Source organism: Schistocerca americana, chromosome 11 (genome assembly GCF_021461395.2).
Source record: "Schistocerca americana isolate TAMUIC-IGC-003095 chromosome 11, iqSchAmer2.1, whole genome shotgun sequence".
Lineage (NCBI taxonomy): Eukaryota > Metazoa > Arthropoda > Insecta > Orthoptera > Acrididae > Schistocerca > Schistocerca americana.
Window position 1 is genome coordinate 132,022,850 of NC_060129.1, and position 9,821 is coordinate 132,032,670.

Genomic DNA, 9,821 nt, shown 5'->3' on the forward strand with positions numbered 1-9,821 from the left:
GAATAGGTTCTTCCTTTCAGTTACCCATTGTTCTCTTTCAAAAAGATTTGGTACAAAAAATAAAAAGTTTATTTCGTTAAATAATGCATCTGATACTATAATAAACAGACAGAATCGTATGATTGGCGATAATTGAAAGATTCAGATTAGAAATTCCCCATCTGAAGTAGCCTTTAATTTACTACTCTTTTTATTAAAAGGCCTTTACCTATTTTGAGCCATCTCATGTTCCTAGGTGTACTAAGTGTTCACTTACTCTGCAGTAACTTTTTAACAAACTCCTTATATTATCTTAAATAATAATTTGATAAGGAAATTTACTGAATCTCTTGCAGTTACAATTGATATAAATGTATGGTTTGCCCAACAAATTTGTGAGCAAAGACTAACCCAAGCTGATTTATTGTTAATGTTCCTTGATTTAGCCGACATGTGTAGTGTGAATATTAATTCCTAATGCTGGTATTGATCATGAGTGTAGGACATCTGACACTCTTGATAACACTGATACTTCAACATTTATAGTTAAAAATATTCGATTGTTCACATCTAGTAATCGAAATCAATCTCTTCTGGATGTTCTTCTGAAGTTGTATAAGCATCAAGTTCTTAATCTACAAAATATGAATATTCATAACTCCAGTATCTTTGTAGATCGAGTTGTTTTGATTGTAGTTATTGTACCTACTGAGTCATCAAGTAGGTATAAGTCATTATGAAGGTAATGGAATAAAGAGTAGTGCTGGTAATTGTTCCATAATTGGTGAAGATCTGTCTTAGAGCGATAAATTTTGTCACTTTGCCGCCAATTGTTTCCAGCAAACGGTAGACCTGTTGCAGAGCTAAAATCTTCTGCAGTAATCTGTCATATTAAACTCTAGAAATTACTGGTAGTTCTGAAAAACTGTGTTCCAAGGTTGCTTTGTAATTAGTCGATTGATCTACTTATATTATGATAGGTGGACTTGCAACCATTCTGTTTTATGTAATTATAACGAATATATTGATTCCAACAATTGTGAGTGTTGATCCAATGCTTGATACTACATTTCATGATGTACATACATCTGGGTAAGCATTGTATTATCGTGGTATCCCTGCTAATGATAGGGAGTGCTCAGGAAAGAAAGTAAGGTATAGTTGTTAAATGGATATTTAATCATCTATTGTTAATAGTTAATACTGTAAATAAAGGGTGTCATTTAAGTGACACTTCCTATAATTGCAAATACTGTTCTTATAGTTAATACATAGTGGAAGTGTGGAACTACAAAATAAGTATTTTGTAGTTCAATATTAAGCGAGGAATTTGCTAATACTGATCCTGTTAATCCTCCACTTGTAAATAAGAAAATGAACCATAGGACTTACAGTATTATGTAGTTCAATATTAATGGAGGAATTTGCTAATACTGAACCTGTTAATCCTCCAGTTGTAAATAATAAAATGAACCATAGGACTCACAGTAATGGTGGGTTAAATTTGAACTTTCTTTGCATAGTGTTCTAATCATCTGAATTTCTTAGTTCCTGTTGATATGGCAATAATTATTGTTGCTGATGTAGAATATGCTAATGCATCAATATCCACTCCCACTGTGAATACGTGGTGTAATCACATAATAAATCATATTAGTCCAATTGATAACATACCATAAACTATCTCCAAAGTTCCAAATTATTCAGTTTTTCCACTACCTTGACATATAATTTCTAAAATAACACCACATTGTGGTAAAATTAAAATGTAATCGACTGGTTGTCCAAAGAATCAGAATACATGTTGATACAGAATGGGGTCACTTCCACTTTCAGAGTCAAGGAATAATGTATTCAATTTTGGTAAGTAAGTAGTATGGTAATAGCACCTGCTAGAACAGGAAGTGAAAGATGAGGGAGAAGGACTGTAATAGCAATGGATCAGACAAATAATGGTGTCTCATCTAAAGTTATTCTCTCTGAACTTATACTGACTGCAGTTGTAATAAAACTTACTGCTTCTAGAATAGGTTAAACAACGTATTGGGTTTGTGTTTCTATTATAGCTGCAGTCACTGATAATGTAATTGCCTTATAAACATTAATTTCCTGTTCTATGCTAAATAAGTCGAAAAGTTTGGGCTGTTTGTCAGCAGTAGGTGTAAAATATTATGTTCACAAGATGATTCTCTGATTAGTGAGTCAAGGTGATTTTTCGATAAAGCACATATAACGATTTCATATGATTCTGTATCTCTACTGTCGTCAGTCCAAATTACTTGGGTTCTCATTCTGTTACTGGCAGAGTTAAAATCTTGATCTAAACTGCAACATGGCCACATTTTTCAGTGACACTTATAAAAGACTCGCCAATTCATCCAAAAGCACCTGAATCTGGTTACATGCTTGCGATTCCCATTCCCATAAGGTGTGCACATTGTACGTGGCTGTGGAATACAGCAACACCTTTAAGTGTTTACATGGTTAGAAATATAAGCACCATGGATTGCATGACTGGGGACATCCCTCTCTGTTTGAGTTACATACTTTTGTACTAGGCATAGAGATGCGCAGAGCAATTTCATAGGGTCTGTACATCATATCTACTGATTTCTGTCCTATTTTGATAATTCCTTTTCTTCTCTTATCTTGGAGTTTGGTTTAAAGAAGGTGTGCAGAGTGAGAGCAGTTTGAAAAGTAAAGTTTTAGACAGAATGAACAGTTATATAGGGTATAAACTTTCCTTGGTGGAAGTCACATGTAAACAAAATAATTGGCGGTGTTGATAATGTTATCCTCCGTAGTCCACTGGCACATAAGAATACCTCTTTACCTTGTGATGACCTGTGCTGTACTATATTAGTAAAGCCTGGACAATTAATGCAGAAGATGCAATAACACAGCTTGTGAAATGAATTTATTGAGACGTAGTGGACACCAAATGGGAATGAGAATGAAAATGTCTTGAAGGAGTATAAGACCGAACATATAAAACTGTGTAACATTATGCTCAACTAAAAACTAAAATTCACTACCTTTTAAGGTTGCAATAACAGACAAAAAGGTTCATGTCGTCTACTCATACCATAACTTAAAATCCCTTACTGTATTCTCTGTCTGTATTTGAAGGCTAATCTCAGGAACTACTGTAAGGATTTTGATATGGTTTTCAATAATAGTAAGAAAGTTTGTCTATATGTGTACATATAATAAATTAAAGTCCAGCATTGTATTTTACTGTCTGTGTGCAATGGCTAATTTCATGGCCTACTTTAGGGATACAGTTATCAGTAAAACATAGACTGATGCATCAGGAAGTTTTTGGGGTTGTCATAGGATACTATTGTGGTGTGTCAACATAGACATACATTACTGGTCGCTACTTGTGAATAATTTTCACAGCTTCAACAGAATTTAGTATCTGTGTATAATAGTAAATCCTGCATACTAATAATCAGATTATCTAGATGGTTAGTTTCATGTTTCATGGATCATTTTGCATGATAAATCTTTATGATGTGAAATGAATCATTTTTAATTCAGAGCTCACATTAATTTGTATATTTGCTTACATATTGAACATTTCTAAGATAGTATTATCATAATTATTTAAATACCCACCACCTGCTGCACATTCCAATAACAGAAATTCCTACCCACCACCTATTACACACTGCAGTAACAGAAATTCTTCTATGGAGCAGAAGGAATTTTGAAGGAGAATCTTTCTCAGTTTGTTAAGTTATCAAAAATTTTAGTTGCTACATTGTGCACTTGCCTTTGTGCTAGAGATAATCTTAATGTAAAGTAATGAATGTCTTCTTCCTCCTGGTATTATAATTATGTACATTATTGTTACTCCTGAATTGCAGTAAATTTTTTACAACAAGTTAATAATATGAGGCAGTGCTCAGAATGGCCAAGTCCTGAAATAAATGTCTACAAAATGATTGTGGGTGAGCACCAAATATTATTCTTAGAGCCTGTTTTTGAGCAATGAACATTTTGTTTCATAAAGGTGAGTTTCCCACGGAACATTATTCCGTAACAGATTACTTAATGAAAATATGCAAAATATGTAAACTTACTGATTTGTTTGTGTCAAAGATTTGCAATTATTCAAAGCATAAATGTGGCTAATCTGTGTTGTTTTAGCAGTTCCAAAATGTACTTTATCCAGTTCAAACTCTCCACAATATAGACACTTGAAAATTTTGGGGTTTCTGCTCTATTTATCATTTATTTATCATGCGTTACAGTTATTATTGGTTTAGACTGCTGGGTCTACAGAGTTAAACAGGTTGTCCTTTTTTTAAAGATTAGAGTGACAGCATTTGCAGAAAACTTATCAATGATACTTTTAAGAACATTGTAGACAATTTCTTCTGTTTCTGTATGCATGATTTGATTAAATGCTGTGCTAGTTACTTCCGCAAAAGGAATAATCCTGCTTATTGTGTGTTAGACTGGACATAGTTTACCTATAAGACGGACAATAGTGGACCTAAGACTGAGGCTTCGGATGCCCCTTCGTGATTTCCCCCCATTCAGAGCAATGTTCCCAGACTGCACTGATTGAATTACTAAGTACAACATTTGCAGTTTTTGGTTAGATATGGCAATATACGTTGTTGGCTGTAACATCTGTCTATAAAACATCAATTTCTTTGGGAGAATACTGTGATTTGCACGTCACATTCCTTGGATTAGGATGCAAAAAAATACCAACCGACATTATTTTATTTTTAATTACTTCTAGAAATTGATGCATGAATAGGTAAATGGCATTCTCCTTAGGAAAATACTTCTGAAATCAACACTATGATTTTCTGAGGATATTATTGTTGCTCAGGTGAGATACTATCCTAGACTACATCATCATCTCAAAAATTTTACTCTTATTTTACTTTTGTTGAGGGGTTACTTTTTATAACTATGATTAATATGTGTGCTGCAAAGTTCCACTCTACAGAAATTCAAGATTTGCTAGTTCCTCTGCCACAGATATCTTTTCTTATTACCAGTTTCATGGCTGAATAATTTGTTGTCATGTGTGAGCTATATTATGTTCTGATGACATCTTGTGAGCCATTGCGACAACACATCTTCTCAAAAGTTTCTGCAGTACTACATATAAATGTAGTTGTTATTGACATCTCCTATTGCCTTCCTTATAATGGGGCTTGACAACAGAATGTCTCAGATGAGTAATATCACATTATTTATCTTGTGAAAAAGAATAAAGTGATCATGTGCTAGAAAATTTTATGTGGTGCATGGAAGTAACCGTTGCCTCACCATATGTATACTGCAAATGTGATATGTATTGACTTATGTTTACAGGTGTATCGATGACCTACGCTGTGGACTGCACATTTACATAATTTGAGTATAGCCCTTTATTCTTGTGTGGGCCTCAGTCTAAAGACTGTTTTGATGCAAGTCTCCATGTTATCTTATTTCATGTGAATATCTTCATGTCTGGAAAACCATTGCAATTTACATACGACAGAGCATACCTACTTACTGAGTTCGAAGCCTGGTCTCCGTTGACAACTTTTGCACACAAGTTCTTGCTCCATCCGAAAACTGGTGATTCCTTGAAGTGTCGTGATATGTATTATCAATAGAGCCTTCCTTTTAGTCTCGCTGCGTCGAAAAATTATTCTTTCCAATCAGATTACTGGCTCCTCAATAGTTATTCACTTTACTGTTAAACTTTTAGTTAACTTCCATAACACTAAATTTAAAAAAAAATTATCTTTTCTCTGAATATCATCCACATTTCTTTTCTGTACAAGACAACAGCCCTGAGAAAGTCTTTAAGAAAAGAGTTTCTACGTAAATTTAGATTTGAAGTTAAAGATTTTTGGTTTTTGGAAATGATTTTTTTACAATAGTTAACCTGAACTGATACCCTCTTTGTTTCACCCATCATCCATTAAATGGCTACCAAATAGTAAACTAGATCTACTATGTTTTCTCTTTTGTTTTCTAACTTTCTCAGTACAGGTTTATTGATGGTAACTACACTGTGTTACCCTTATTTTACTTTCGTTGAGGATTACTCTTTACAACCATGATTACCATGTGTGATGCTGTGTTCCACCTATCAGAAATTCAAAATTTTGCAGTTCCACTCACACAGATAAATTTTCCTTTCACAGCAGTTCCATGCTTGAATGCTTTTTTACCAGGTGTGAACCATGTAATATTCTGATGGCATCTTGTGAGCCATTACCACAATATAGCTTCTCAGAAATTGCAGCAGCACTACATTTATTTCTTTATCACTTGAAAATAACTCAAGAGTCACTCTTTCCTGGCATGAGGGTGGCAGTGCCATTCTTGTTGAAATACGTTCGTTTTGTATTAATCGGTACTAAGAAATTTCTCAATGCTGGTGGCGGTGAAATCAGTGATTTGGAAGGTCAAGGGTTTAACAGTGGGTCACATGGTGATTCTTAAAATGTTAATTTGTGTAATAAATCACTGAAGGAAATAGCAATGATCGGTATGCTTCATAATGAAGAAAGACGAACCATACAGTGTCAATTGTGCAACAGTGCAAAAAATTTTATTGCAAAAAACCTGAGTAGGGTATCAACAGATAAAATGATCATAAATACTGAAAAGAACACTAAAACAAGTTAGAATATACTGACGTGTTGAAATGCTGCTAAAATTGACTGAGAGTTCAATCTGCCACATTCGCTGTTATGTTGTAGTCGATCAGATACTATTACAACTGGTTTTGAACCACGCAGGTACACCTTCAGGCTTGTTTCAGGTTCAATATCCCAAGTTACCTAAATTGTTTATCACATTCTCCAGGATGTAATGACGAACAATACTGACACAAGCACCAACGGAGGTCAAAGTTAATTAAGCCTATTGTCACCAACAACTTACGTTTAAGTTTGACTTCTGTCGGTTGTTGCGTCATGGAACATTAGACCTTAAATACACTTCAGGATACACCTGCATGATATGAAACTTCTTGTACAAGTCTGTAAGCGACCACAATAAAACAGCTAACTTAGCAAATTGCTCTCAAACAATTTTATTAGCACTTAAACACATCATTACATTTCAATTTGTTTGTATGTTTCTTTGAGTATGTAAAAAATAAGCTATTGCCCACATACAAATAAATCCACAGTTATTTCAAGTAATTTTTAAATATTGCTGCTACCAAAATATAGTTCATACAATACATCACAATTACGTCACTTCATAACAGCTTGTATTTTGCATTTGTGGATTGCACGAAGATGTGCAACACTTTAAGAAAGATATGTCGACATCAGAAGGTAAAATCATAAGCGAAAATGTGAAATGCATTGTTTCTTCAACTATGACGTAAGTGATGGGAACTATTTTAAATCCATATTACAGCAGGTGTACAAAGTAAAGGCTGTAGGAAACATGACACACACAAAATGAATCGTTTTGCATTTGTGAGAACAATCAGTGTAGAAGTCCAAATTTCAATGTATTCACAGATTGGTCATACAGAAATGTCACATTATCAAATAAATTTGAGAAGAAGAAACGATAGAGTTTACAGGAACCACAGAAAGAAATAAGACTGTCAAGTCTACAGAAATAGAAAATAAAAAGAAAATAAAGAAATGTCGCAAGTCCACTGACATGAAGACAACAAAGAATTGATATTAAGACCGTATCACAGCTTGTAACAGACCAGCCATATTTGTCTGGACAACTGAGTCTTTGCGATCAAACCACATTATGCATTATGGAAATGTAGAAGTGTGTTCACCAGAAGACGCATATGGAGCGAAGAAATGAAATTACCAACACAAAAGCACACATTTCAGTATTACACTCTCACTGTTGCGTGTGTGGCCTGTATTGTTCATGTAAACTGAAGTGTGTGCACAGGTTTACTGCAGAAAGAAGTCATGAAGTTAAAAAGGATGCGTCTATGAGTTTACTGATAGCACTCATGATGGTGATAAATGAGTCAGAAAAATAATGGTCTGCAGTTGAAGTGAGTGTTGTATGCAGATTAAAAACTGGAACTTGAAGAAAATATACAATAAATTTCAAAATAAACACCATTACACAAAAGTACTAAAGGCCTGAAGGATGTAAAGTTATCTTGGATATGGTATTGTGGTTCTCTCGAAATGAGTGAGAAACAGCTATGGTACTATAAGCTGCTGAGTATCTTGAATGATCAAGATGTTCACTGGAACTCATTTTCAGATGTATTGAGTTGATAAGGACACAGGAACTGTGACAGATGCAGCTGACATTAAATGTATTCTCAAAACGAATTTGTGTGATTGCCCTTCCCTGTTCATCAATTCGTTATCCACACTCCTTTTTTAACAGTTCTTTAAAAGCATCTTGGCTTGGTAGAAGAAAAGCTCGAATCGCTATACTGTGTTTACTGAAGCTGTGATTAACTATAAACTGATGGATTACGTGAATCACAAGTTTTCCTATGGTATGTTAGGCTGAACTTGCAGGAAAATCTGTAGAGTCATATGTATGTCGCTTGTTTTGGTGTATCAAGGTACAGAGGGGTCATGAAGCCGAGCACACATTATAACAATACCAAATATGTGTATGGGTGCGTACTAACTGATACATCTATAGTATGTAGATGATACACAACAAAAATTACCTATTGACTGAGCTAACTACTATAGTGTCAACTGGTTCTACCGATAAACCACTGTAGTTTTGGGGACCAGTATTTCTTTTTCCACTACAGACCAGTGTGGTGGAGCAATCAATGGTAACAACATTAAAGATCAAACGGCTAGCATAGGTAGGTCACAACAGACTGAAGAGGATGAAAGTGTATGAAATGATTCTTTTACATAATTAGTTCTCTAGGGTCCCTCGGGCTTGTCTTATTCGTTTGTGCCACGCCAGTACATAGTTTTATACTTTTCGATTCTTTACAACCTTATTTACTCTTGTTTATTACGACCCATTTGTATAAATATTTTATCTCCAATTTTAAGCAAATTCTCTTATATGGGTCTACTACTTCTCATGTTCCTCTTTGTGAAAATACTTTCGCCAACCATCACCCTCTTGTGCCATATGCTGTGGGCTGCATGATCTAGCCATATACTTTTTGTGTGTTTCTATGCTGAGTACCGTGTAAGCAGCTGGAAGCATGAGCAGCTGCTTCTCCTGTACTGCGTGATGCATCCGTGCAGGCTTCATCCCGTTTTAGTGGATGTAGATGGTCCCGCATATCTCAAAAGGCAATCTGCTGCCTCTACACACAGATATACATACTTCTTGCAGATGAAGTCAGTTGTTTGCTTTCGAATACTTCCTGACAATTTTCAAGCTGACGAGTTTCATTTGGACGCCATTTGAACTACTTTAAGTATCTGACAAGAGGAACTACCTCCTCAGGCTTTCATGTGATTTAGATGCAGTCCTCTATATTTTAAATTTCTATATCAGTAAGCTCCTTTACACATTTTTTAAAATTTTGTTTGAGTGTGCTTTGGTCTCTTAATGCACTAGACTGTTTACTGGGTTCTGGACATTTTATTAGCCATATTATGGTATAACTATGAAGACTTTTGTGATGGAATCCTACATAAAAAGTGCTTGGTTTACTTACCATCTCAAAATTGGATTAAATCCCGAACTTTCGATGACTACCTCCGTCATCTTCGTCAGGGGTAAAACTGACAGGACCCCTGACAAAGATGATGGAGATAGTCATTAAAAGCTCGGGATTTTATTCAAATTTGATGTGGCAAGTTAACTGAGAACTTCTTATGCATATTCTGGTATAGTTTGCTCTTAACTTATAGAACACTGCACAACGTTCTTAAAAT